Below are 23127 nucleotides of genomic sequence, written 5' to 3'. Positions count from 1 at the left end.
AACTGACTTCCAGGACTGGTACACCAGGACCCTAGGACCTCCTCCACCGGGAGGTTCACATCACAGTCAAAGCAACAGACAAGTGTATTAGTTAGGATTCATTTTAGTTGTAAGCAACAGAGATAACATTGACTTCTTTTTATCATTGTATTTATTGTCAGTTGATACTTACCCTGCAACCCTCATTTTCTTCTATAGTTACATTTGCTAGTATAAAGAATCCATTTTGCACCAGACACACTTACACATGTCAAACATATCTTTTCTGTTCATTATTACATTCTTTACATCCTTCCTATATGAGCCCCTCAAGTGAATATGGACAAACAAGATACTGGGCACATTTTGAAACTTTCATTGTCACAGAGTCTCAGGAAAATTGAGAATAAGCTGGATATCTGAATTCAATATTCCATTAGCTTCATCTATGGCTCTGTGATTTAAGAGATTAACATTGACTTTTAAAAATGGTAGCTTTTCAAAACAAGCAACCTAATTTAAAAATGGGCAAAGGGCTTGAACAGACAGTTCTCCAAGGAAGATAGGCAGATGGCCAATAAGCACACGAAGAGGTGTTCAACACCATCAATCATTAATGAAATGCAAATCCAAACCACGATGAGATACCACTTCACAGCCGTTAGGATGGCTACTATCAAAATAACAGACAGTAACTAGTGTTGGTGAGAATGTGGAGAAATTGGAACCTCTGGGCATTACCAATGGGAATACAAAATGGTGCAGCCACTGTGGAAGAGTGTATGGCAGTTTCCCAAAATGTTAAGCATAAAATTACCACGTGACCCATTAATTTCACTTCTGCGTATATACACAAAAGAATTGAGAGCACAGAATCAGACACTTGCATGCCAATGTTCACAGCAGCACTACTCACAGCAGCCAACAGATAGAAAGGACCCAAATGTCCATCAACAGATGAATGGATAAACAAAATTCCATATTATTCAGCCTTAAAAGGGAATGAAATTCTGAAACATGATACAATATGGATGAACCTTGAAGATATTATGCTGAGTGAAATAGGCCAGACACCAAAAGACAAAAATACTATATGATTCCACCTATATAAGGTCCCTAAAGTAGTCAAATTCATAAAGACAGTAAGCAGAATAGAAGTTACTAAGGGCTAGGGGAATAGAGGAATGGGGCATATTATGGACTTAATGTTTGTGCTCCCCTAAAATTCACCTAACTGCCAATATGCCAATTCCCTAACTGCCAATATGATGATATTTGGAGATGGAGCCTTTTGGAGGTAATTAGGTCATGAAGGGGAGCCTTCATGATTGGATTAGTGCCCTTATAAGAAGAGACAAGAGAAAGTTTGCTTCTCTCTGTTTCTGCCATGTGAGGACACAGCAAGAAGGCAGTTGTCTGCAAGCAGGAAGAGGGCTCTCACCAGAACATGACCATGCTGGCACCCTGATCTTGGACTTCCCAGACCCCAGAACTGTAAGAAATATATGTTATTTAAGCCATCCATACTACAATTTTCTTATAGAAGCCTGAGCTAAGACAGGGAGTTAGCTTAATGGGTTTCCAAACAGAGATGGGTTAGCAAACAGAGTTTCCATTTGTGATGATGAATAAGCTCTAGAAATGGACAGTGGTGATGGTTACACAATATTGTGAATATACTTCATACCACTGAACTGCACACTTACAAATGGCTACAATGGTAAATTTTGTTATATTTCACCAGAATATAATTTTTTTAATGGTGGCTTAAATCATATCAAAATAGTTAGATAAAGACTGCTATGATTTATCACAGACCCAACTCCTTCTGTTTTGACGTTCTACTACCTCAACACACAGCTTACTTCTTGTAACAAGATGGCTGCTCCAACTCCAGTCATCACATCAGCAATCTAGCAAGTAGAATGGGGAAAGGAAAGGAGAAGGGCATACCTCTTCCTTTAAAGACTCTACCTGGAAGGTCAACTTCCTAGAAGTTGCCTGCAGCCCTTCTGCTCACATCCTGCTGGCCAGAACATAGTCACATGGCTGCACTCAGCTGCAAAGGAAGCTGGGAAATGTAGTCTTTGTTCCAGGCACCGACCTTCTCAGCTAACATTCAGGAGTTCTGTTACTGAGGAAGAAGGGAAGGATGAGGACTGACAGAACACAAGCCATCTCTGCATAAGTTGAAAATCACCTTGCAAATGTTTTTTGGCACAAAGCTGCAAATCTTCAAGATTTCCTAGGATCACAACGCAGAAAGGGGTAGCTTTAAGACATAGCTGTGACCAAGTGAGTACTTTCTTCTTTGGTAAGCTCACTTGGCAACATACAAGGAATCTGGAAACTTATAGGGATATGCAATACAGAAGTTGTTATTCACCATGTACTCCAAGGAATAAGTACAGCTAAATTGAGAAGCAATTAAAGAAAGAAAGAAAAAAAAGCAAAAGAAAGCAAGAAAAAGGTATGGAGGGAAGGGAGGGAGGGAGGAAAAAAGAAAGAAAATAAGAAAAAATTTTAAACAAAAAGATGAAGATAAAGAGTTACTTTCCTAATGCCTCACCCCATCCATTTTGTAGAATTTCAAACACCTGGAATAACTGAATACAAAGAAAAGCCCTTATGACCTGGGCTGTGTTCAGCTTTGGCAGAGACCAGGAAGCACCCACTGGCACATTCATGACATTTCAGGTGGGTAACAAACACTTGCCGTTTCCAGGGCACCCACCTCCCTCAACTCTGAATGCCTCCTGCCCTCAAGGAAAAAGATTCAGCACCTTCAAAACGCCCCCTCCCCTACACTTTGTTTCCCATGAAGGCTGTCTTTGGTTGAAAATTTCAGAGGCCAAGTACAGGGTTTCACATATTCACACAGTTAAGAGAGAGGATGAGAGTTCTTATGAGTCATAGAAAGTTTGGTTTCAAAAACAAATGGCATCAGGAAGAATCAGAAACACTAAACGCCCACATGTCTCGTCTCTTTAAAGCACATGGGGGGAAATTTTGCTTTTAGTGGTAACCTAACATTCTGTTGCTGCTATATATGTCACTTTCAGCAGAGGCGAAATAGCTAACAGCCTGGGAAGACTTTTATAGCCTTCTCATCCTTTTTAAGGGATGGCGTCGTCCCAATTTTGACCTTCCTCTTACTACTTTCCTTTCCTTTGGACAAAATCCATGTAATCCTCAGTAATACTACAACAACTCTGTGTGACTGCGTATGCACACCTGATTCCCATGCCTTTCTCGCCCCCTGTTTTGGAAGAGATCTATCTGTACATAGAGGTATAAAGCCCCCATACCCCTGTTCTGGCAGCCACAGCCCTTATCCCAACTCAGCCCTCCTGGCATTACCTGTCTCCTGCCACCGACTCAAGTCAGGAAGCACTTCAGACCCAGGCTTGCAAACAAAATCCCGTAGACAGTTCTAGAAGGTGTGCTTGGCTGAGGAAGCCAGCTTAAATGGCTTCTGCTTGAATCATCCCTCCATCAGCATCACCCCTACAGAAAGTCATCTCTTGAGTTTTAGAACACTTTAAATCCTCCCTTTTATTTTTTAGCATTTATTATCCATCTCATATTACAGCTTTTCATATGTCATCTCTAAGGGAATCACACATTCTAGTTCGTCCAAGACAGTTCTAGTTTGGCCTGTTGTCAATATAATTATTCATTGTGTCTTCTTTCACTTCAAGTTTGGAAGAAAAATTATACGGACACCCAACTAATCTCTCCAGTGTGTGCGTCACCTCCCTGATAATAGGAAAAGATTCTGTCCTGGCAACCTTTCCGTTCTCCAAGGAGTCTCCCCTCATATAGCAGCTGACCCAGGTGGGTACAAGTAGTTATTTGTTGAAAGAAAGGAAGGGAGGGAGGGAGGAAGGAAAGAAGAACTCTCTCCTACTTCTCCTCTTGCTCAAAATCCAGCCATGAGCCCAATATAAGGATAAGTGTGAGAAAAAATTACTTGAAAGAGTGGCATTCTCCCCTCATAGGGAGGGATATAACACAGTGGATGAAAGTAAGACTCTGCCTGACTGTCCAGATTCAAATTCTGATTCCATAATCTACTATCTATATGACTTTGAACAAGCTGACTAACCTTTGTTGCCTCCATTTTCTTATCCCTAAAATGGGTATAGTAAAAGTTGACTCCCTACACACAAATGGCCATCACACACATGAAAAGATGCTCAGTATCACTAATCATTAGAAAAATGCAAATCAAAACCACAATGAGATACCACTACATACCCATTAGGATGACTAATATGAAAAAGAAAAGAACATGTGTTGACCAGGATATGGAGAAATTGGAACCCTTGCACACTGAAGGTGGGACTGTAAAATGGTACAACTGCTATGGAAAATAGAATGGAGGTTTCTCAAAAAATTAAACATAAAATAACCATACGATCCAGTAATTCCACCTCTGGGTATTTAATCAAAAGAACTGAAAGCAGAGTCTTGAAAAGATATTTGCACACTCATGTTTATAGCAGCCTTTTTTTTACTGGCCAAGAGGTGGAAACAACCCAAGTGTCCATCAACAGATGCACGCATAAAGAAAATGTGGTATATACATATAATGAAACATTATTCAGCCTTAAAAAAGAAGGAAATTCTGTTACATGCTATAACATGGATGAACCTTGGGGACACTAGGCTTGGTGAAATAAGCCAGTCACAGAAGGACAAATACTGTATGATTCCACTTATATGAGGTACCTAAAGTAGTCAAATATGTAGTATAATGGTGGTTACCAGGGATGGGAGGGAACGAGGATGGGGAATTAGTGTTTAATGGGGACAGAATTTTACATATGCAAGATGAAATAGTTCTACAGATCTGCTTTGAAACAATGTGAATATACTTAACACTACTGACTGTACACTTAAAAATGGTTAAAACAGTCAATTTTATATTATGTGCTTTTTACCACATGGACAAAAAAATTATTAAAAACATGCTGTCATATGGATTAAGCCAGTTCATACATGTAAAGCACAGAACACCGCCTGGTACAGAGTGAATGTTTTGTAAATGTCATCTTCATCAATGAATCCACATATTTTGTTCCACACTACATCAACGTGTGTGAATTATTTTAGGTTTGGTTTGGTGTCTTTTTACTAGTTTGGGCTTTTGTTTTCTTACTTCTTTTCATCTTCTCGGTTTTCCATATCATGTATTGCCCTCTATGGCTAATTGTTTTAGAAGCTTTACACATTCTATGTTAAAATTATTCATTTTAGGATAACAATAAAAAGTATAATATGAATTTTTTAAGGAAAAAATCAACCGCCAATTATTCAATTTCGTAAGATGCAGTCTTAAGTTTGGGTTATTCTCTTTGCTTAGACTTTTTGAGAGCCTTGCTATTTACTATGAGCTTGCAGCAGTTGATCAAAAAGAGACATGGTTGTTTTCAAAGGCAGTATGATGGGGTTGCCCCGGAGCTAACACAGTTAGAAGCATAAAGCCCAGATCACAAAATATAATGGTCCCAGATTTCTTAGGGACCATTCTGGACATGAATTTCTAAGAAGAACATTGATTAAAAAATAATATATCCAGAAAAATAAAACTAATATATGATAGCTCTAAAAAATGTATTATATGAAATAGGAGTTTAAAAATTAGTTGTGTTTTATCTGAAAAAGAGAAGTTTAAGGAAATACTCATTTGAAATATATGAAGGTCAGTCAAATGTTCACACATTCACTTGTTCAGTTTTGAGATTATTTTGGTAAATATTTATTGTAAGATTTTTAAGAATCAGGTACTGCGCTAGGTGTTAACAGTACCAATCATGAGCAAAAACAGCCACTTTACTGTGTTATCCTAGAAGGCAGAAGTAGACAGGATGAAGGAGAAAATCTGAGGTCACTCAAAGGAAACACATACCGATAAACAGCTATCTTGCAGTGGAAAGGGCTATTTAGTGAGGGAGTGAGGTCCCCATCCCTGGGGCTATGCAGGCAGAGGCAATATGAGCATTAAGAACGTGGAGAAGAAACTTCTACACTAGGTTCTAAATAGATGTAGTGATGGTAACAATCTACCTCTCCTCCAACCAGAAACTCTATGAAATCCAGTTTTAAAGCACACTGAGCGGAGAGAATGCCGGTGCATTCAGAGTGACCTCAAGATACAATGCTTAGAAAAGCCTCACTACTCATTCCACATGACAACCTGAGAGGAGACCTAAAATGACGTAGACCTATACTGAGTCTGTGACATTTATTGTATCAAATATAACCACGTCTCTTCACATGGGCGCATACTGACCATCCATTATTAGCATCTCCATGTAAATTACAACAGCACAGCGGTGCCTCTGCAGGTAGCATCCTGCCCTCACAAATTCCATGCCAGCTTTGAAAGCAATCATGAAAGTGACTGCTACAACTTGGAAGTAACCGAGATGCCCTTCAATAGGTGAATGGATAAACCAGCTGTGGTACATCCATATTGTGGAATATTATTTGGCTATGAAAAGAAATGAGCTAGCGAGCCACAGGAAGATGTGGGGGAGCCTTAAATGCATATTACTAAGAAAAAGAAGCCCCCTCAAAATCACAGTACTGTGTGACTCCAACTATATGACATTCTGGAAAAGGCAAAATATTGAGACAGTAAAGAAGTCAGTGTTCATCATAGGTTCGAAGGGATGAATTGGTGGAACACGGGGGATTTTTAGGACAGTAAAACTATTCAGTATGGTACAGTAAAGGTGACTATATAGCATTAGGCGTTAGTTAAAATCCATAGAAAGTACAACACGAAGAATGAACCCTAATGTAAACAATGGACTTTAGTTAATAATAATGTATCAGTATTGGTTCATCAATTATAACAAATGTACCACACTTAAAAACAAACAAAAAACTACACTGAGATGGAAAAAATTTAATAGATTCAGAGATAAGTAAATAGTAAGTAATTAAAGAAATGAAAAACTCATGAAACTTCACAGGCCTGTCTTCCTTTAAGGGGAAAAAAAATGTTCTCATCTCTAAAACACAAAAACTATTACAAAAGAATTCAATGTGATATTTTTAAAGCACAATTATTGAGTATAAAATGCAGTGTGACAACACACAACTTTGCAATAACTTTCTGTGTTTAGGTAAGGTCAACTGTATAGGTGAAGGCTGAGCCGTAGATGTTTGTGGTCACAGTGACAGAGATCCCCTCTGGCTATTACCACACATGTTCAAACGTGGTTGACCCCAGCAGGACTAAGGGTGGAATGAGATGCAGGAAATAAGATACTGGGCAGGGTCCCCACTTTGCCAATCACTAGTTCTGCAAAGTTGGGCAACTGACTTTGACGGGTGTCTATTTTCTGACACAAGAAGTGAACAGAACAGACCAGCCAGCAGTTTTGATACTGGTCTCCAGTGGAAAAGAGGGGCTGGGTACAGTGGGGATGGGAGGATAGGGAGGGGCAAGAGGGGACTGACTTCCACCGAAAGAGTTCCACTCTTTTGGGGGAGGTTTTACTGACTGGGCTTTTGTGTACAATTTTATTTGAACAGAGACCTCCTTAGCTAAAAAAAAAAAGAAAAAGAAAATTAAAAGAGACATCTGGTTCCTCTTCCCTGAAGGTATTTGCTCACGCCAAGGAATGAAGCACCTGTGGGTGAGGAGCAGATGAAAGCTGGAAATATAAAAACTTGAGAGAACCATTTTTTCATTTCGAAGGGGATTATCGAAGGCAGAATGTACTTTGGCTCCTATAAACCCGTCCAATATCTCATCTCCCACCTTGGCCCACTGCTGCAGTTCTGCAGGATGTTATCCAAAGTGTTCCTCTCCCATTCCAATGGCCTAAGGGGGGAAGATTCTACCTGAAATACTGGGGCCCATGTTTGGAGGGATGGGTGAGTGCCATATGAGTATTTGTCCTACTTAGAAGGAAGCAAATATTTATTCAAAATCATTTATTAAATAATAAGACAACAATCAAAAAGGAAAGGGCAAACACCCATTATAGTTTACATACAAGAATCATGGACTCTTAAGTTATAAGAGACTTTAAATGAGAAGGGAAATAAAGCCACAGAGGAGAAAAATGTTGTGAAATGTTACATAATAGGAGGTAGACCTGGGATCCAAAGCTGGTACTGCCCGTGATGATCTACTCTAAGTGAAGATCTAGATGAAGATCCTTCTACTCAGGCACCAGCCTCTCTGAGTTTTCTAGTCAGTGTAAAAAGCATCTCAAATGTTTTGCCTTCCCAGTCTTCTGAAAGCCACATAGGCATGTCTATGCCTTCATGTCTGTGTGTGTGTCATTGCATATATGCCTGCCTTTCTGTTGAAGCTCACAAAAGGATATGACCTACCTGCAAATTGGCAAACGGAACCTGACTGAATGAAGAAACACTTGATTGAGAGTTTAAGAAACAACCATTTGGGGCTTCCCTGGTGGCACAGTGGTTAAGAATCCACCTGCCAATGCAGGTGACACGGGTTCGAGCCCTGGTCTGGGAAGATCCCACATGCCATGGAGGAACTAAGCTCATGCGCCACAACTACTGAGGCTGTGCTCTAGAGCCCGCGAGCCACAACTACTGGAGCCTGCCTGTCTACAGCCCGTGGTCTGCAACAAGAGAAGCCACCACAATGGGAAGCCCGCGCACCACAACGAAGAGTAGCCCCTGCTCACCGCAACTAGAGAAAGCCCACGCGCAGCAACGAAGACCCAATGCAGCCAAAAATAAATAAATAAATTTTTTTGAAAAAAAGAACAGAAAAAAGAAGTTGAAGAAACAGCCATTTGGATTTCTTACTGCAATCAAAACTTGAATGTTAAAAATAGTCTTTACTTGACTCAATTTTTAGAAGGATACCATGGTGTAGTGGAAAGAACCCACAATTTGGAAAAGACCCTGCACTACTAATTAGGTGTCCATAGGAAGTGACTTAATATCTCCAAGTTTCAGTTTCTCAATTTAAAAGGAGGATTGGGGACCTTCAAGATGGCGGAGGAGTAAGACGAGGAGATCACCTTCCTTCCCACAAATACATCAAAAATATATCTACTGTGGAACAACGCCTACAGAACACCTACCGAACACTGACAGAAGACCTCAGACTTCCCAAAAGGCAAGAAACTCCCCGCATACCTGGGTAGGGCAAAAAGAGAAAAGGAAAAACAGAGACAAAAGAATAGGGATGAGACCTGCACTGCGGGGAGGGAGCTGTGAAGGAGGAAGTTTCCACACACTAGGAAGCCCCTTCACTGGCAGAGACGGGGGGTGGCGGGGAGGAGGCTTCAGAGCCATGGAGGAGAGCACAGCAACAGGGGTGCAGAGGGCTAAGCAGAGAGATTCCCGCACAGAGGATCGGTGCCGACCAGCACCCACCAGCCCGAGAGGCTTGTCTGCTCACTGGTTGGGACGGGTGAGGGCCGGGAGCTGAGGCTTGGGCTTCGGAGGTCAGATCCCAGGGAGAGGACTGGGGTTGGCTACGTGAACACAGCCTGAAGGGGGCTGGTGCGCCACAGCTAGCCAGGAGGGAGTCCAGGAGAAAGTCTGGATCTGCCTAAGAGGCAAGAGGCCACTGTTTCAGGGTACGCGAGGGGAGGGGATTCAGAGCACCGCCTAAATGAGCTCCAGAGACGGGCGCGAGCCGCGGCTATCAGCGCGGACCCCAGAGACAGGCGTGAGACACTGGGGCTGCTGCTGCCGCCACCAAGAAGCCTGTGTGCGAGCACAGGTCAATCTCCACACCGCCCCTCCCGGCAGCCGGTGCAGCCCGCCACATCCAGGGTCCCGTGATCCAGGGACAACTTCCCCGGGAGAACGCACTGCGCGCCTCAGGCTGCTGCAACGTCACGCCGGCCTCGGCCGCCGCAGGCTCGCCCCGCATCCGTACCCCTCCCTCCCCCCGGCCTGAGTGAGCCAGAGCCCCCGAATCAGCTGCTCCTTTAACCCCGTCCTGTGTGAGCGAAGAACAGACACCCTCAGGCGACCTACACGCAGAGGCGGGGCCAGATCCAAAGCTGAACCCCAGGAGCTGTGCGAACAAAGAAGAGAAAGGGAAATCTCTCCCAGCAGCCTCAGAAGCAGTGGATTAAATCTCCACAATCAACTTGTTGTACCTGCATCTGTGGAATACCTGAATAGACAACGAATCATCCCAAAATTGAGGTGGATTTTGGGAGCAACTGCAGAATTGGGGTTTGCTTTCTGCATCTAATTTGTTTCTGGTTTTATTTTTATTTTAGTTTAGTATTTAGACCTTATTATGATTGGTAGATTTGTTTATTGATTTGGCTGCTCTCTTAATTTTTTTTTAATAAATATATGTTTTCCTTTTTCTCTTTTTGTGAGTGTGTATGTGTATGCTTCTTTGTGTGATTTTGTCTGTATACCTTTGCTTTTACCATTTGTCCTAGGGTTCTGTCTGTTAGGGGTTTTTTTGTTTTTTTGGTTTTTTCTGGTATAGTTTTTAGTGCTTGTTATCATTGGTGGATTTGTTTTTTGGTTTGGTTTTTTTTTTCATTTTTTTTAAATTACTTTTTTATTTTTAATAATTTTTTTCTTTCTTTCTTTCTTTTCTTTTTTCTCCCTTTTCTTCTGATCCGAGTGGCTGACAGGGTCTTGGGGCTCCGGCCAGGTGTCAGTCCTGAGCCTCTGAAGTGGGAGAGCCGAGTTCAGGACACTGGTCCACCAGAGACCTTCTGGCCCCATGCCATATCAAACAGTGAAAGCTCTCACAGAGATCTCCAATCTCCATCTCAACGCTAAGACCCAGCTCCACTCGACAACCAGCAAGCTACAGTGCTGGACACCCCATGCCAAACAAATAGCAAGACAGGAACACAACCCCACCCATTAGCAGAGAGGCTGCCTAAAATCACAATAAGTTCACAGACACGCCAAAACGCATCACCAGACGCGGTCCTGCCCACGAGAATGACAAGCTCCAGTCTCATCCAACAGAACACGAGCACCAGTCCTCTCCACTGAGAAGCCTACACAACCCACTGACCCAACCTTACCCACTGGGGGCAGACACCAAAAACAACGGGAAATACGAACCTGCAGCCTGTGAAAAGAAGACCCCCAAACTCAGTAAGTTAAGCAAAATGAGAAGACAGAGAAACACACAGCACATGAGGAGCAAGGTAAAAACCCACCACACCAAACAAATTAACAGGAAATAGGCAGCCTACCTGAAAAACAATTCAGAGTAATGATAATAACAATGATCCAAAATCTTAGAAATAGAATGGAGAAAATAAAAGAAACTTTTAACAAGGACCTAGAAGAACTAAAGAGCAAACAAACAATGATGAACAACACAATAAATGAAATTGAAAATTCTCTACAAGGAATCAATAGCAGAACAACTGAGGCAGAAAAACGGATAAGTGACCTGGAAGATAAAATAGTGGAACTAACTACCACAGAGCAGAATAAAGAAAAAAAAATGAAAAGAATTGAAGACAGTCTCAGAAACCTCTGGGACAACATTAAACGCACCAACATTTGAATTCAAGGGGTCCCAGAAGAAGAAGAGAAAAAAAAGGGACTGAGAAAATATTTGAAGAGATTATAGTTGAAAACTTCCCTAATATGGGAAAGGAAATAGTCAATCAAGCCCAGGAAGCACAGAGAGTCCCATACAGGATAAATCCAAGGAGAAATGCACGAAGACACATATTAATCAAACTATCACAAATTAAATACAAAGAACAAATATTAAAAGCAGCAAGGGAAAAGCAACAAATAACATACAAGGGAATCCCCATAAGGTTAACAGCTGATCATTCAGCAGAATCTCTGCAAGCCAGAAGGGAGTGGCAGGACATATTTAACATGATTAAAGGGAAGAAACTACAACCAAGATTACTCTACCCAGCAAGGATCTCATTCAGATTCGACGGAGAAACTAAAACCTTTACAGACAAGCAAAAGCTAACAGAATTCAGCACCGCCAAAACAGCTTTACAACAAATGTTGAAGGAACTTCCCTAGGCAGGAAACACAAGAGAAGGAAAAGACCTACAATAAGAAACGCAAAACAATTAAGAAAATGGTAATAGAAACATACATATCGATAATTACCTTAAATGTAAATGGATTAAATGCTCCAACCAAAAGACACAGACTGGCTGAATGTATACAAAAACAAAACGCGCATATATGCTGTCCACAAGAGACCCACTTCAGACCTAGGGACACATACAGACTGAAAGTGAGGGGAGGGAAAAAGATATTCCATGCAAATGGAAATCAAAAGAAAGCTGGTGTAGCAATTCTCATATCAGAGAAAAGGGACTTTAAAATAAAGACTATTACAAAAAACAAAGAAGGACACTAGATAATGATCAAGCGATCAATCCAAGAAGAAAATATAACAATTGTAAATATTTATACACCGAACACAGGAGCACCTCAATACATAAGGCAAATGCTAACAACTATAAAAGGGGAACTCGACAGTAACACAATCATAGTAGGGGACTTTAACACCCCACTTTCACCAATGGACAGATCATGCAAAATGAAAATAAATAAGAAAACACAAGCTTTAAATGCTACATTAAACAAGGTGGACTTAATTGATATTTATAGGACATTCCATCCAAAAACTACAGAATACACTTTCTTCTCAAGTGCTCATGGAACACTCTCCAGGATAGATCATATCTTGGGTCACAACTCAAGCCTTGGTAAATTTAAGAAAATTGAAATAGTATCAAGTATCTCTTCCAACCACAACGCTATGAGACAAGATATCAATTACAGGAAAAAATCTGTAAAACACACAAACACAGGGAGGCTAAACAATACACTACTTAATAACCAAGAGATCACTGCAGAAATCAAAGATGAAATCAAAAAATACCTAGAAACAAATGACAATGAAAACACGATGACCCAAAACCTATGGGATGCAGCAAAACCAGTTCTAAAAGGGAAGTATATAACAATACAATCCTACCTCAAGAAACAAGAAACATCTCAAATAAACAACCTAACTTTACACTTAAAGCAATTAGAGAAAAAAGAACAAAACAACCCCAAAGTTAGCAGAAGGAAAGAAATCATAAAGATCAGATCAGAAATAAATGAAAAAGAAATGAAGGAAATGATAGCAAAGATCAATAAAACTAAAAGCTGGTTCCTTGAGAAGATAAACAAAATTGATAAACCATTAGCCAGACTCATCAAGAGAAAAAGGGAGAAGACTCAAACCAATAGAATTAGAAAAGAAAAAGGAGAAGTAACAACTGACACTGCAGAAATACAAAGGATCATGAGAGATTACTACAAGCAACTATATGCCAATAAAATGGGCAACCTGGAAGAAATGGACAAATTCTTGGAAAAGCAGAACCTTCCGAGACTGAACCAGGATGAAATAGAAAATATAAACAGACCAATCACAAGCACTGAAATTGAGACTGTGATTAAAAATCATCCAACAAACAAAAGCCCAGGTCCAGATGGCTTCACAGGTGAATTCTATGAAACATTTAGAGAAGAGCTAACACCTATCCTTCTCAAACTCTTCCAAACTACGGCAGAGGGAGGAACACTCCCAAACTCATTCTATGAGACCACCATCACCCTGATACCAAAACCAGACAAAGATGTCACAAAGAAAGAAAACTACAGGCCAATATCACTGACGAACATAGATGCAAAAATCCTCAACAAAAAACTAGCAAAAAGAATCCAACAGCACATTAAAAGGATCATGCACCATGATCAAGTGGGGTTTATCCCAGGAATGCAAGGATTCTTCAATATACACAAACCAAGCAATGTGATACACCATATTAACAAATTGAAGGACAAAAACCATATGATCATCTCAATACATGCAGAAAAAGCTTTCGACAAAATTCAACACCCATTTATGATAAAAACCCTCCAGAAAGTAGGCATAGCAGAAACTTACCTCAACATAATAAAGGCCATATATGACAAACCCACAGCCAACATTGTTCTCAATGGTGAAAAACTGAAACCATTTCCACTAAGATCAGGAACAAAACAAGGTTGCCCACTCTCACCACTATTATTCAACATAGTTTTGGAAGTTTTAGCCGCAGCAATCAGAGAAGAAAAAGAAATAAAAGGAATCCAAATTGGAAAAGAAGAAGTAAAAATGTCACTGTTTGCAGGTGACATGATACTATACATAGAGAATCCTAAAGAAGCTACCAGAAAAGTACTAGAGCTAATCAATGAATTTGGTAGAGTAGCAGAATACAAAATTAGGGCACAGAAATCTCTTGCATTCCTATACACTAAGGATGAAAAATCTCAAAGAGAAATTAAGGAATCACTCCCATTTACCATTGCAACAAAAAGAATAAAATACCTAGGAATAAACCTACCTAAGGAGACAAAAGACCTGTATGCAGAAAACTATAAGACACTGATGAAAGAAATTAAAGATGATACAAACAGATGGAGAGATATACCATGTTCTTGGATTGGAAGAATCAACATTGTGAAAATGACTATACTACCCATAGCAATCTACAGATTCAGTGCAATCCCTATCAAACTACCAATGGCATTTTTCACAGAACTAGAACAAAAAATTTCACAATTTGTATGGAAACACAAAAGACCCCGAATAGCAAAAGCAACCTTGAGAAAAACGGAGCTGGAGGAATCACACTCCCTGACTTCAGACTATACTATAAAGCTACTGTAATCAAGACTGTATGGTACTGGCACAAAAAACAGAACTATATATCAATGGAACAGGATAGAAAGCCCAGAGATAAACCCACGCACATATGGTCGCTTTATGTTTGATAAAGGAGGCAAGAATATACAATGGAGAAAAGACAGCCTCTTCTATAAGTGGTGCTAGGAAAACTGGACAGCTATATGTAAAAGAATGAAATTAGAATACTCCCTAATACCATACACAAAAATAAACTCAACATGGATTAAAGACCTAAATGTAAGGCCAGACACTATAAAACTTAGAGGAAAACATAGGCAGAACACTCTATGACATAAGTCACAGCAAGATCCTTTTTGACCCAGCTCCTATAGAAATGGAAATAAAAACAAAAATTAACAAATGGGACCTAATGAAACTTAAAAGCTTTTGCACAGCAAAGGAAACTATAAGCAAGATGAAAGGACAACCCTCAGAATGGGAGAATATATTTGCAAAGGAAGCAACTGACAAAGGATTATTCTCAAAAATATACAAGCAGCTCATGCAGCTCTATATCAAAAAACCAAACAACCTAATCCAAAAATGGGCAGAAGACCTAAACAGACATTTCTCCAAAGAAGATACACAGATTGCCAACAAACACATGAAAGGATGCTCAACGTCACTAATCATTAGAGAAATGCAAATCAAAACTACAATGAGATATCACCTCACACCAGTCAGAATGGCCATCATCAAAAAATCTACAAACCATAAATGCTGGAGAGAGTGTGGAGAAAAGGGAACCCTCTTGCACTGTTGGTGGGAATGTAAATTGATACAGCCACTATGGAGAACAGTATGGAGGTTCCTTAAAAAACTAAAAATAGAACTACCATATGACCCAGCAATCCCACTACTGGGCATATACCCTGAGAAAACCATAATTCAAAAAGAGTCGTGTACCACAATGTTCTTTGTACCTCTATTTACAATAACCAGGACATGGAAGCAACCTAAGTGTCCAGTGACAGATGAATGGATAAAGAAGATGTGGCACATATATACAATGGAATATTACTCAGTCATCAAAAGAAACGAAATTGAGTTATTTGTAGTGAGGTGGATGGACCTAGAGTCTGTCATACAGAGTGAAGTAAGTCAGAAAGAGAAAAACAAATACCGTATGCTAACACATATATGTGGAATCTAAAAAAAAAAAAAACATGGTTCTGAAGAACCTAAGGGCAGGACAGGAATAAAGACGCAGACATAGAGAATGGACTTAAGGACACGGGAGGGGGAAGGGTAAGCTGGGACGAAATGAGAGAGTAGCACTGACATATATATACACTACCAAATGTAAAATAGATAGCTAGTGGGAAGCAGCTGCATAGCACAAGGAGATCAGCTCGGTGCTTTGCGTCCCCCTAGAGGGGTGGGATAGGGAGGGTGGGAGGGAGACGCAAGAGGGAGGGGGTATGGGGATATATGTATACATATATCTGATACACTTTGTTATGCAGCAGAAATTAACACACCATTGTAAAGCAATTATACTGCAACAAAGATGTTAAAAAAATAAATAAAAAATAAAAGGATTAAAATGTCCATCTTGCAAGGTCGTCATGACAATGAGCTAGTATATACAGGGACCCAAAAAGTAGCAGCTATCATTATGTTAATATTATTAATGACTTTAATTATTAAAGTTATTAATAATGATAAAAAATTTACATAATTCCACTGTAATGACTTATTGGCTTGTTTTGTGCTCAGTCGTTTATTCTGCATGTCTTTTTCTAATCGGTGGTGTTATCTGTCTGCTTTACATTGTGTATTTTCACAGGTTTTGTGTGTGTGTGTGTGTATACACACATGTAAGTGCTCCAACAGTAGTTTCCATTTTCCCATTAGAAATTTTCCTCTGGAGTCTGTACAATTATAAAAGCAAAACATTCAGCACTGCAAAAATGTTAACTGAATGGATTCAAGACCAGGAGAGTTCTCATTATATCCATAACCCATGAACATACCACCTGGACATATCCACAGAAAACAAATGTCTAAATGCTAAGGGATGGGACATGGCGCATGTGACTTTGGAAATAAATGTTGGGGATGGGGTGTGATCCAGGGGAGGAACTGTGGCTCATGGGACTCTTCAAAAAGAAAAACTAGTGTGGAATCTGAGGTTTTCCTCAATACCAGGAGGAGAGTTTTGAGAGGTTGCCGGAAACACCCCCCTTCCCTGCTTAAGGACAGTGTTGTGGTCCAGGTCTCAGCCTCTGGATGAGCCAGCCTGAGTCCAATATCCAGCTCAGCCACTTCTCCCCATGGGACCCTGGGCACGTTACTCAGCGATTCCAAGTCCCAGGGTCCTCCTCTGTGAGTTGGAGAGAATGGGTCTTCCCCCATTGGGTTGTGAGGATTAAGTGAGTTAATACAGGTAACGTGTGTCACAATCAGCACTCTGTAAATGTTGGCTTCATTAGGATCATGTTATCATTTTGCATGGATCTAGCCCTTCCCACTCACAGCTGCTGTAGTTCATGATGAAACACAGTCCTTACCTGTGAACATTTGCAACTTACTTCATCGCTAAAACATAGCACGTCCCATTTAAAAATGGCATGTTGGACCCATAAGCTTACCTTCAGACTAATATCACAAAAAGTAGAAACCCAGGCAGACAGAGGAAAGAAAGAGGAGACATCAGCCTAAGGGAGATACCCACACAGTTTGGAAGATGAGAAGCAAATGGTTAAGTGGCAGCTGATGGAGGGGACCTCTGTGCCAGCAGAGAAGGAAGCCAGTAAAGGGACATACGATTCACACCACAGAACCCTAGAGAGGTCCAGACGTCTGAGGGCCCAGCACATGGTGGAGGGGGAGAGGAGGGGCAAAAACGCGAGTTTAAGGAAGTTGGCGTAAGGAGCAATTCAAGTGCCCTCCTCTCTTGGGCATACCCTGGCAGGAAATTGGAGGTCCCACTCCAGGGATGGTGAGGCTTCCAAGCCCTGCAGAGTGTGGGGATGAGGCACTGGACTGGAAGGAGAATTAAATGAATGGCGAGGCACCCCCCCTTCCAAGGACCTTCTCTCTACTTGACCTTCAGCACACTTGCACCCAGGCTCTCACAACCCCCAGCCTTGCTCCACTGCCCTTCCCAGGGTAGAAGGTTGCAGCACCCTTCGCTGGAGATACTGACCAGCCCCAAAGAAAAAGCTCCAAAACAGCCACGTGTTCCCCAATGCCATGGTCAGGACCCATCCCCATCATGGCACACACGACAGCCAACAACCCCACCTGGGCTCGTTCTTCATCAGAACAAGCATCGAAGCACAGCCAGATGGGAGAAAACCCCCAACATGAGAGACAGTGACCAAAAACCAACAAACAGAAACAAAGAAAAACGTAAAGCAAAAAGATGACATGAAGCAGAGAAAAATATTTTAACTTATAAAAACTATCATTTAGATACTAGAGGTAAGTAAAGATGCTGCCTCCATTTTTTTAAAAAAGGATGCGGAAATAACAAATCAGAGAAGAGATTCAACTCCTAATTGATGAGTTCTAAGAACAGAGCACATGAAAAAATGGAAGGAAAATTATCAAAGAAATAATACAGGAAAGCTTCCTATAACTGAAAGGCATGAACTTCTAGACAGAAAGGGCCCCCTGAGCACCTAACACAATAAAAGGAAGCAAACTCTGACTGAGGCACATCAGTGTGAAATTTCAGAACACCAGGAACAAGGAGAAAAACCTGAAAGCATTCAGAGAGAAGAAACAGGAACCATATAACCCGTAAAAATTGTGAATCACTATTATACCTGTAACTTATATATTGTACGTCAACTATATACTTCAATAGAAAAAAGAAACAGGAACCAGGGGTCAATGAAGCATCACTTTCCAAATCGTGAGGAAAAGGTTTTCTGAAGAGAATTGAATGCCTGACCAAATGGCCAAGCTGATGGCCACCCGAAGAATGAGAAGGATGGGATAATGGGGGCACAGGGAACCCCTCACAAGAGATCCCCAGTTCTTGGAAGCATCCAATTCACCTAGAACCTAAGAACACAGGGCTCCCAAGGTCATCCTCTCCCTTCCCTCCAAAAACCTGAGAGATTACTGAATGTATCCTCCCACCCTGGTGGGAAATGCCAGTTCTGCTGGGGAGTTGACTGGCGTCTTACTGATAAGTACATAGAAAAACTAAGGCAACACTCAAATCCCAGGTATTAAAGACAAAAGGCAAACGCAGCACACCATATGGTTCACCTTTAATAATAGTTACGTAGTTATAATCACTTAGAAGTGAACATTAATGTAACTGACATCATTGCTTAACTACTTGGAAGGTTGGAGGAACAGGGAGGGGATGGGGTGGAGGATGAGCAAATTCTGCTCTTCCTTAATAGAAAATCAATAGTGCCCAAACGGAAAACTCATAAAGGAGCAGCACAAGCCCATGATTTATAAACACGGAGGTAAATGACAGAAGAACAGCTAAGACGAGAGGAGTTACCTTTGGGAGGCACTGGGCAGAAAACTGCTATTTTTCATTATAAGCTTGGAAATACTATCTGACTTTTAAACTTAGATAGATAGATAGATAGATATGTATTATTTTGAGAACAATAACAACTACGTTAGAAAAGGGATAAAATATGTAGGGGACCGTCAGAGTGAATAAACTAAAGAAGAGGCGGTTGTGAAGCAGATTTCTGAGGATGGATCAGGACCCTAGAGGTGGTATAAAGCACTTCCTGCAGGACTGTCACACGCTCACCGTCAGGGCTGCGGCATCTGCCTGGTGGTTTGACCAAAGCTCCATGCGGAGAAAGTGGCACCAAACACACCCCTCTTCATTACTTTAGTAACACTTGTTTGTTTATTTAGGTCGTGTCACTATACCAAAAACTAGCAGAAGCCAAACAGCTCAGTGTAGTTACCTGGTGTTCTACAAACCTCTTGCCCAAATCCACACACAAATTTTTTCATCCTTCACCTTTTAAAAGCCTTAAAGCTTAAGGTGAAAATTAGTTTAACACAAAAAATACTTCTGAATGGTAATATGGCAGGACACATCAAAAGATTAAAGACATACACCCTTGACCCCAAAATTCCACTTCCAAGAATGTATCCTAGTCTTTGGTAAACTAGACCACTGGCTTGCAACAGTGACCTTAAACCCTAAGAGAATGTGAGAATACTGATTCCTGGGCCTCGCCCCCAAGACAGCCTGATTTAATTGGTCTGTGATGGGGCCAGGGCATCTGTATTCAGCAGCCAAGATGGGAGAGCTCTTGGTTTATAATAAAGAAAACTGGAAACAGCCTAAATACTCCACAGAGAGGATGGGTGAAGTCCATCATGATAGGGCCATACAGTGGAATCCTAGACAGTGTTAAAATAATGCAGCAGAAAAAAGATATTTCATTAAGCATATTTATTGATATGGACAGATACTTACAATGTTAAGTAAAAACACGGGTTATAAAAGTATACGTGATATGATCCACTTTTGGAAAAAAGTGTATACAAAAGAATTGCCACTATTCTGGAATTAAATGCAACATTGTCAGTAGCCGTAATGTCTGAGTGTGGAAAGATTTAATTTAAATATTTTTGTCTATCTGTATGTTCTAATATTTCCACAATGAAGAAACTATTATAGAGACTGCCTATTACAGACATCACCTTCCGAAGTTCAAAAACGCTTAGACGTGTCATTTGTAAGTTTTAAACATTTTAACACTGTTCACATAGATTTCACCCCGCGCTCCACTCCTGGTCAACCAATAAATCTGTATACACACCCAAACTCTCACCCGAGTCTTTCGGGGCACACTGCTCCCTGCCAAGTCTCCAGGGTGAGAGGACAACTTTCCATGAGTTTCATCTCTCCTTTGTAGGTAATAAAGTTTGGCTGCCTCAAACCCAGAATATCCTTGTTAACCTCCTTACACCCACTGACCTTCTAAATTCAAGGGATGAGAGGGGAGCTGTTTTTACTGTAATAATATCAGGAAACCAGAGAGTGGATTTGTGACTCTGAGAGAGACAATGAGGAAGACACAAGCCCACCACCAAATCCCCCAAATTCTAGCCCTGCTAAACCATTCGTGTAATAGGGAAGAACAACTCTGACTCCGTACTGGATCTGTTTCTTTTACTTTAACCTTTGTATTCTATCGCTTTTGTTGCAAGTTAAGAATGTTGCCCATAGCCTGAAATATACAGGACAGCCCATTCTCAAGGCTCTGACCTTTAAAGGTGTAACACTTTTCCATTCATATAGAGATAAAAAGTTGCAGAACAGAGAATAACATTTGTCTTGTTGGAGGTTTACAGGAACATCATGACCTGACCCTCATGGACAGGGGCAAGAATAAAGGATCTGGCACCAGAAAGGTTGCCACAAACAACAAATCCCCTCCCCTTTTAGTATGAAACCAGCCTGAATTCTAACTTGGGTGAGATGGTTCTTTGGGACACTAGTCCACCATCTTCTCGGTCAGCTGGTATTTCGAATAAAATCGCTATTCCTTGCCCCAATAACTCATCTCTCGATTTACTGGCCTGTCGTGCAGCAAGCAGTACAAGCTTGGACTTGCTAACATTCAGGATCATTGGTGGAAACTGTTGGGAGAGGCAGGAAGGACAAACTGGTCCCAGGAGGCATTCAGAACACGCGTGTGTCTTCCCAAGAAGCTTTGAGCGTGAGGAAGGGGCCGAGTTACAGATCACAGAGCATGAAACACCTGCAGGGGACAGACCTTCATATTCTGAGCAAAAGTTGCAAAGGCCTTCACCCTTCACTTTACCCACCCTGACACCCACTGCCTTCTCCGTGCCCCCTTCCCTCAGTCTCTGCATCAAAGTTGTCCACTAAAAAAGAACCAAGTAAGCTGCAGAGTTCTGCAAATCGCTATCTTCAGAAGTTTTTGAAACTCAAGATAAAAGCAGTCGGGGAATTAAGACCAAACGCCAAATATGTGAGGAAAAGGCTTGAACATGTGGTGTAGTGTGAAGCGTCTGCTCCCCAGGCCCGGCCTTCTGCCAACTAGTAGCAATCAAGCAGGATACTGCAGCAAGCAGGAAATCTAAAGTTAGGTTTTACTACCTCTAATGGAGGATTTATTGAATGCTTTAATTGGTAGTCTCAGGACTAAACCCCAAGGGGGGAACAGAAACATCTTTCTGGACATACCTGGTGAGCCCGCATGCACTCCACGAACCTCACCTACAGCCCATGGACCTGCAAGTCTGCAGGGGGACAGAGCCAGGACACAGCTCTTCCTTCCTCTAACCTTGACACATCGCAGAGCCTAGAGCATGGTAGGCCCTGGTCCTTTATTTAAGAGGCAAAATACTTTCTTATGGTAGAACAGGCCTTCAGACCACACACAGAATCTCAGGTGTTCTGCGGAACAAAAGGACCCGTTTGATCAGCCCGCTCCTGAAATACCCCAACCCACGAGAACAACGCTCAAAAGGTCAAAGGTAGATTCGACTCAACCAAGACTGTTCCTTTTCAGGGCTGGCAGGATCATTTGGAAATTTTCCCAGTTCCATTTTTGGTCAATGTAGAGAATCATGACATTGTGTGTTTATGTAAATCCCATGTGTTCAGAGAGATTTCAAGTCAGTATGAGAAGAGAAGCACAAAGGCCTTGACTGGGATGCTGACTGGTGACGCAGGGCAGGTAACAAACCCTCCCCTGCAGGGGGTGACTCACAGCCCAACACCCAAAGAAACCAGCCACTGCCGAAGGCTGGGGTCCCCAGGGACTAGCGTGACCATAACAGTCCCTTCTGCCACCCTTCTCCCTTTCTGACCCATCAGCTCAACAAACGTGAGTGAAGCTGTCTGTCCTCCCTGGAAGGGTCTTTCCAGCCACACTCACCCCCTCTCTGGGTGGCACCCGTGGATCCACTGTGGATGGACTTGGAGTCGACAGCCTGAACCAAGGCCAAGGCATAAAGAGGGGAGGGAAAAGCAGGGACGGTGACTGCCTTTCTGATTCCAGTGAAAATGGGTCCCATTTTCTAGAGCGGCATCCTGTCTGCAAACCAACGTGATGTTATTTTTACTCAGTATAAGAATCCCTTTAAAAGAAGCTTCCATTTGTTACAACATACTATAAAATAATGGGAAGACATCTTTGCTTTTAAAAATCTTATATTTTTAAAGGGGATTCAACTCTCCAATGTTAAAAGAACTTTCCCCAGGTTCCACTAGTCTTGTGAAGGCTTCTGTTTAGGTGTGGGGACTTCCCGTACAAGGGCAGCAGATGCCTTGACCTATAGGAGCCCCACAGAAGGAGATCACATAGAACATGGTATTTTTCTACCTGAGTAATTAGCAACAGAGTGAAATTCAGTAAGACTGGGGTCCTCCTCGGACCTCTCTGAATGTGGTCTAAGAAGAGACAACTTATCCTGAATTCTAGGCTCTGGTGAGAGGTTATCAC

At 41.4% G+C, this 23127-nt stretch overlaps 1 protein-coding gene across 4 annotated transcripts in view; it reads right to left on the bottom strand.

The window, feature by feature from the left end:
* ERG (ETS transcription factor ERG) overlaps positions 1-23127 on the bottom strand; it is a 280293-nt gene that overhangs the window by 238893 nt on the left and 18273 nt on the right. The window contains exon 1 of one of the 4 annotated variants that reach the window (XM_082393014.1): positions 8664-8678. The exons of the other annotated variants lie outside the window; for them this stretch is intronic. The gene's annotated coding sequence lies outside the window, so the exon portion shown is untranslated. Of the gene's footprint in view, positions 1-8663; positions 8679-23127 lie in introns of those variants that run through there. 4 annotated transcript variants of the gene reach the window in all.

This window comes from Balaenoptera borealis (genome assembly GCF_965194805.1).
Source record: "Balaenoptera borealis genome assembly, chromosome: 5".
Classification (NCBI taxonomy): Eukaryota; Metazoa; Chordata; class Mammalia; order Artiodactyla; family Balaenopteridae; genus Balaenoptera; species Balaenoptera borealis.
This window is presented reverse-complemented; position numbering and strand designations above follow the sequence as displayed.